General features: G+C 41.0%; 1 long non-coding RNA gene across 1 annotated transcript; it reads right to left on the minus strand.

The window, feature by feature from the left end:
- Positions 1 to 1,399: 1,399 nt before the first annotated feature.
- On the minus strand, positions 1,400 to 6,159 carry LOC114015737 (uncharacterized). The gene is made up of 3 exons (XR_008733027.1): positions 6,089 to 6,159; positions 3,039 to 3,137; positions 1,400 to 2,403 (listed from the first exon to the last, which is right to left on the minus strand). It is a non-coding gene; the product is annotated as an uncharacterized LOC114015737 (long non-coding RNA).
- Between the last annotated feature and the right edge of the window lie 349 nt (positions 6,160 to 6,508).

Genomic DNA, 6,508 nt, shown 5'->3' on the forward strand with positions numbered 1-6,508 from the left:
TGCGAATCTAACTGTAACCTTTAGCATTACCAAGAGCTGCTGCCTTCATGCAAATTCTGGCATTTCTGTACTAGACAACCATGTCAGTAGACAACACGGTGCCGTACATTCTGCCATCAACGTGCTTGTCACCTCGCTGTCACTGCAGAATGACTTTTTTTGCCTCGTAACCGTGGGCGTCTGGGAAGCCCTATCCGTCATTCCAAAATAAAGCTAGCTACCATCAGCAGTCATACCTGAACACATTAGGCAGTTTGTCACTCTGGCATACTATTTGGGAAGTAAACCACTGCCCTTGGTCTCTTCTGCGTGGTTGCGCTGCCGGCGCTGGGGCTGGGATGCGCACGCCTGCCTTCTCAGCTGGATGATTTTTGCAATGGCTGGCAGTTGCTCCGAGTGCCACATCGCAGGCTGTTCCCACTGGTGAAGGAATCAACTCCAGTGCTCTGCCCCAGTGTAAACCAGTATGTGCGAGATGAACCACACCCAGATCCATCTGCTCACATTCGTCTTTTTCCATCTGCCACCATGCTCTACGTGGTCTGTAGGAAATTGCTTCAGAATTATGAATCATCCTCTCCAGGCTCTCGATATGCTACTCTAACAGATGGGCATAATATATATTCCATAATAACCATTCTGTGTATAGCCACCCTTTGTTATGTTAACGAGTTAATAAGAAAAGAGCCAATGAGCTGACATTACTAAATTACTGACCTTTCAGGTAAAAAAGGCTGAAGTCTAAGTCTGCTTTAATAAGACGAGAGGAGGCATGCCTGTGGAATAATGTCATTCCTCTTGGCTTTCCTAGAAATCAATACCTGAGGTATAATCCAAACCGTTGTTAGTACCGCTAACTGTGGCACGGTAATTCCTAGCAAGAGCAAGTCTTACGAGCAACACTAAGGCTAAATAAATGGGATGTTCAACAGCTCTGACATTTTGGCAATACACCAGCAAACAGAGATTTTAATCTATTAGGAGTGAAGCACAGATGAGCCTGCAATAGGAGAAAAGCATCTCTCTGCTGCTTGTTTTTGTATGACAAAATCTTAACTGCGTGTCAAGTTCTAAAAGATGTGAATTGCTTTCTGCTGCACCGTCTAAATTTCACAAAAGTTATCCAGGGGCTAGAAACCCATATTGGATGTCACAAGGATTCAATATATTTGATTACCCAAAAAGAAAGCTGAGGAGTAATTTTGATCACTTCCTTATACATTTAGACATGGAGAACCTGTGTGTGACAGGAGGCAGCTTCTCCACCTGGCTAGCTAGAAAGGCATCGCAGGACCAAGTGGCTTAGAAGGTGCAGTTTGACAGTCACACATGGAAAAGCCCAAGTTTCCTTGTGACAGAGGAGTTTCAGCATCACTTAAGTTCCCTAGGCAGCAGTCTCTAAAATGATGCAAGATGGTTTCAAAAAAAGCGATAATCCATTTTTTCCAGTAAATATTCTGCATACAAGGCTGCAAATTAGATAAGCAGGACAGGCTCTGCTGGTCCTTGAGTTGGTGAACCCTCACCACATATCCTGAATGCAAAAAGAGATTTTTCCAGGGCGGCTGTGGGAGCTCAAGCTGTCCTTTCTCCTGCACAGCCAGTGTGGGAGTCTGTCTGCTCTGGTCGACGTGGAGGGGAGAACACACTGTGTCTCGGAAAAGTTTCATTCCCGCTGCTCCCTCAGCATCACAGCTACAGCCGCAACTGCTGAAATTCAGTAACTCAATACTGAGGATGGGAAAAAAAACCAAAGAACACAAGGCTTGGCATGTGCAGTGAGTGATCTATAGCTATGACTATTTATAGTAGAAGAAACAGATTATTTTGGAGCTGTGGGGTGTTTTTTGTAATACATTACAGGCTAACATCCAGGAGGCCTGAGGCATTTCAGAACCCAAGAGCACCGGGGGTCTTCCAGCCTCCCACTCATTCTGAGTTTCCATCTGTCCGGCAGTACTGATGGCTGCTGGTTCCCCTTGGGCTCTTCAGCTGGTGTTTCCCCTGGATGCGAGGGGCCGGGTACTTGCTGGTATCTAGATGGGCGTCCTGAATGTAGCAAAAGGTTTCCTGTTCTGCTGAGGACAAACATTCCTTCAGTCACTTTGCTGGTGTCTTCATTGATGATGGGATTTTTCTCATCAACACTCCAAAATTTTTAAAGGAACCAGTTACTGTATCTTTACTTGTTGGTGCACGTAACCCGTTCCTGCTGAAAGTGGCAAAGTCAGTTTGCATTTTACGTAAGCAAATGATTTCTGAAGACACTTGCCCGTCTAACTTCAGAGGATGTAGAGGACATTGCCAAACCCACAGCTTCTTTTCCATATATATTGATGGCATTTCCAGAAGAATCTGTATTCTTAGGTCCTTGCTTCCATGCAAATACAAAGCCAGCTTGCCCTGAACATTGAAAATCAGGATGAAAAAGTGCTCTTGTACTATGGCTGTGGTAAGACCTAAGGTCGATTAACTTATTATTCTTCATAAGTGACAGAATTCATTCTCATAATTTAACAGATTTTATCTAAACCTTTTTTTTTTTTTTAATGCCTTATTTGCTTTCAATTCCACAGTGGCTAATTAAGATTTATAAGCAAATCCACAAATGAGACAAATTCAGCAGAACCTACTGATAGAACAATCATAATGCATATTTGTGTAATGCAGCTCTCTAGTTATGAATAACCCTTAGACGGCGTAATTCCAGGCTATAAAAAATGCTTGCCCTTCATTTGTTTAAGATTTGTACTACTGGTTCTAAGCACAGTATCATCATTAATAAAAATAATAATTAGATCCATGAATCATTAAAGGAATCACTTCTGCAGCAGTTCATGCTGTTCCTTCACCTATAAAAATCTTTTCTTCTCTTACAGGGCTGAAGGGAGGGCTCGGAATCTTTGCCATTGCTGGCAATTAGCAGTGCTTGCTGATTAACCCAAGACACACCAGAGAAGGTCTGCTCTGTGCTAGGCACCTACCTAGTCCAGGACTTTCTTTGCTTTGAGATTGCTCTTGATGGCACAAAGACCTACCTTTTCGTAAAGATACTTGGACGTCATACAGCAAAGGGACATACGCCGGCAAGACAACACCTCTCCTTGTATTCAAAGCACTTTCTTTTCATAATTCATCTATTAGGAGAGAGAAAGAAGTAGTTGATTAATATGACTGGTATACTGAAGGGCTAAAAACCCCAGTGTTTACCACTATTTCCATTTACATGCAGTTGCCATTCTTTAAATATATTGTACAAGCAGAGGTGGAAGGACATGGTTGCTCAACTTTCTAGGTAGTAGCTTTCAAAGTTGCTCTGGAGACAGCACTATCATGGTGGATTCACTCACTCAACAACCATGACACACCTAACATGTTTCAATTAAAAAAAATTCCTCCCTCAACCTGCAGTTTTTCACTCCTCTGGAAAAATCCAGTGAAATCTCTTTTGATAGAAAGAACGTAGTTTCATACACGTACACGTGTAGGCACACATCCATCCAGCACTTGATTGAAGACCACCCTTAGTTAAACTATGCTGGACATTAAGGAAATATAAGAGCCAGTTTCAGACTCACTGTAATGAGATGAAAATCCAGATCCTGTTTATTCATGATCAGAATTTGTCTTCAGCTCTTCAAAGTTTAGTACTAGTTATTTGTGGAATTAATTTGGAGATATCCCACAAATGGAAAAGTATGTTAATAATTGTTATATTTTACTATTATTTAGGTTTATAGAAGGAAAAAATATAGTTGAGATTAACTTTCAAATGTCCAAAGGGACAGAGTTGTTCTAAAGTCGTGATGTGGAGGCCAAAAAAAAGTATTGGCACAGACATATGTAATTCTAAGGGAGCTGAGGATAAAAGCACCGCAGCACCATGTGTGAAACTCAGCTGCAGTTTGAAGACAACTGTTACAGCAACAAACATTACAAGACGCTTTTACGAGTTTAAAAAGGAACATCAGTCTAACAAGAAATGATGTTGCTATTTCCATACATCCACACTGACAGACGTGAGCCACATTCAACTTTTTTTACCCTATAGACTCCAACAGAAATGGGTCAAAATGCTTTCTGAAAAACAATTACATTAACCACCACTTCCATAAAGCAGATCTTATGCATGAGAGAGACAGATTAAGATTTCAGAACTGGAAAGACTGAGAACCAGAGTAATTTGGAGTGCCTCCTTCATTATGCATATCCAGATTCGACCCATGTCGGAGACAGACTCGCCCTGATGCTCTCAGGCAGGGAACGGAGACCCCCCACCGAGGCTCAGCGCCGCTGTCACCTCCACAGCTGCACAGCTTCTTCCTATACCCTCCAAGGGGCAATGAGTTGGTGACATGGTCATGGGTCTGTGGCAAAGCCAGTATAAAATCTGTAAAGAGAACCAAAGCTGACTGTTGTGAAAAGGGAATAATTGCCAGATTGAATTGGAAAACAGATTGTTATAATTAATTCACTTGAATGACACTTCATTCTCTATAAGCATGACACAATGACTCTTCATTCAGGGACACAGATGTGACTGTCTTCCAATTCTTTATCTATTCCAGCATAATTGAGCATGAAGAATGTGCACTGGAAGCCAAATGTCACCCAAACTAATGCTATTAAGAATGAACAAACATCTACCTGTGTAGCTGAACTACTGCTGAACCTGCGGGCTTATGCAATTCCTGTCACCAAGGAGCCTGTCAGCATCGTATAATGACATGCAAATGAGTAAGGATTGTTTTGAATGAGGGGAAAAAAAAAAACCCCAAAACAGGACTACATATCAAAACATGTCTAGAAAGTTCTTCTGTTTCTGGTGGGGGTTCTCAGCCAAACTATTATGCAATAATCACTTCACATACCTGTGCCTCTCCCCTTTACTCCTTTTTTCTTCTGTTTAGGCAAATAAATCTCACCTGTAGCTTTACAAAACGCATATACTTAGTTCATGTTTTAAGAATAATTAAGTAAGAATGCCTATTAAGGTGAACAAGACTAACTTAAAAATTATAGACTTGGTCATAAGGAATCTTTACATTTTTATATCAACAGAAGGAAATAATAGCAGCTAGAGAGACTCCCTGTTCTGCTTCCCCCCCCCCTCCCCCTCCCCTTACCTGGAACAAATATTTAAAGACCTCAACATGCTCCACAGAGTGAATTCATCGCTTCCATTTTGAAGAAGGAGAAACTTAAGACACACTAGACAATTCATGTAAAGTCATATGGTCAAATATATATTTTAATAATTTTCTTCGAGCACCATATGTGTTTTCATGTCTCTCAGCCCCCACACAGCCCCATGGCTTGCACTGCCGTTTAATCCACAGCGATGCTTGTGCGTGCTCCCTTTTGTATCCGCTCACATCCCCCCACAAATGTCTATTTATACTTCATTCTCTTCCTCTGCCGTGTGTGCGTGCAAATAATACTTAGGATTGGCCAGAAAACTACAATTTCATCATGTGAAACATTTTGAACTTTCAAATATATAGACAGAAAATCACTTCTAAACCTAAAAGCCCCTGACTATTTTAATATAAATATTGAAATGTAGAGTTACAGTAATGTTACGATATAACCTAGCCAACAAAAACGCTGTGAAAAATCCTTCCCAACCCTTTTAAACCTTTACTACTCATCCTCCTTATCAATAGCTGTTAATCAACAATTTGAACTAATGCAGTGAAAGGGAAGGTGCAGAGCCAAGACTGCCTGCTATCAGCCTCTTTACACAAATGGCTTGGAAGACACCATTAGTATGCTTATAGCCCTTCGCTGAAGAATCAAATTATTTCAGCTTTCATACAGGCAGCATTCAAGTAAATTACTGGAGGTGCCCTTTACTGCTTGGCACATCACCAATTACCAGATGCCATTACCTTCAAATACAATGAATTGTTTTGGTACCACAAGGTTAAAGAGAAAACCTATTTGGAATGAAGGAGAGGGCAGAAAATGTCACATACAGAAACAGAAAGACAGATTGAATAGTTCCCACAGAAGCTAGAGGTCCAAAATGTAGATGAGCTGGTTTCCCCAGTAAGATTACTGGCAGTGAATTAAATGGGATACCCACCAGAGCACCAGGAGCATCCGCACCCTGGAGCATTTTGAAGTGTATGCTGAATGCTTTATGTAGGCTCCTGCGAATGAGACAAAAGGTTAACTATTTACTTTTATGTGACGTTGTGTTTAAAACATGTCAGAGAAAAAAACTTCCAGTAGAAAGTGCTGTGTCAGGTCAACCTTTCTGTATCTAAATAATGCTCTTTAAATGTATGGATATTGTTGGGTTTGGGATTTGGTTTTTTTTGGAGGAAAACAACTACAGCATGTCAGATTTACATTCAGATACTTCAGTCTGTAGGTAAGAATTACCTTCGAGGATAAGTTTGCCTTCTGTTACTTCATGTTTCGTTATCATAAAAGGTATTTTGCAATCTAAACTGAAATAATTTCAAATTAAGAGCAGCCAAGAAGTCTGGAGTCCGGTTTC

This window comes from Falco cherrug, chromosome 7, assembly GCF_023634085.1.
Source record: "Falco cherrug isolate bFalChe1 chromosome 7, bFalChe1.pri, whole genome shotgun sequence".
Classification (NCBI taxonomy): Eukaryota; Metazoa; Chordata; class Aves; order Falconiformes; family Falconidae; genus Falco; species Falco cherrug.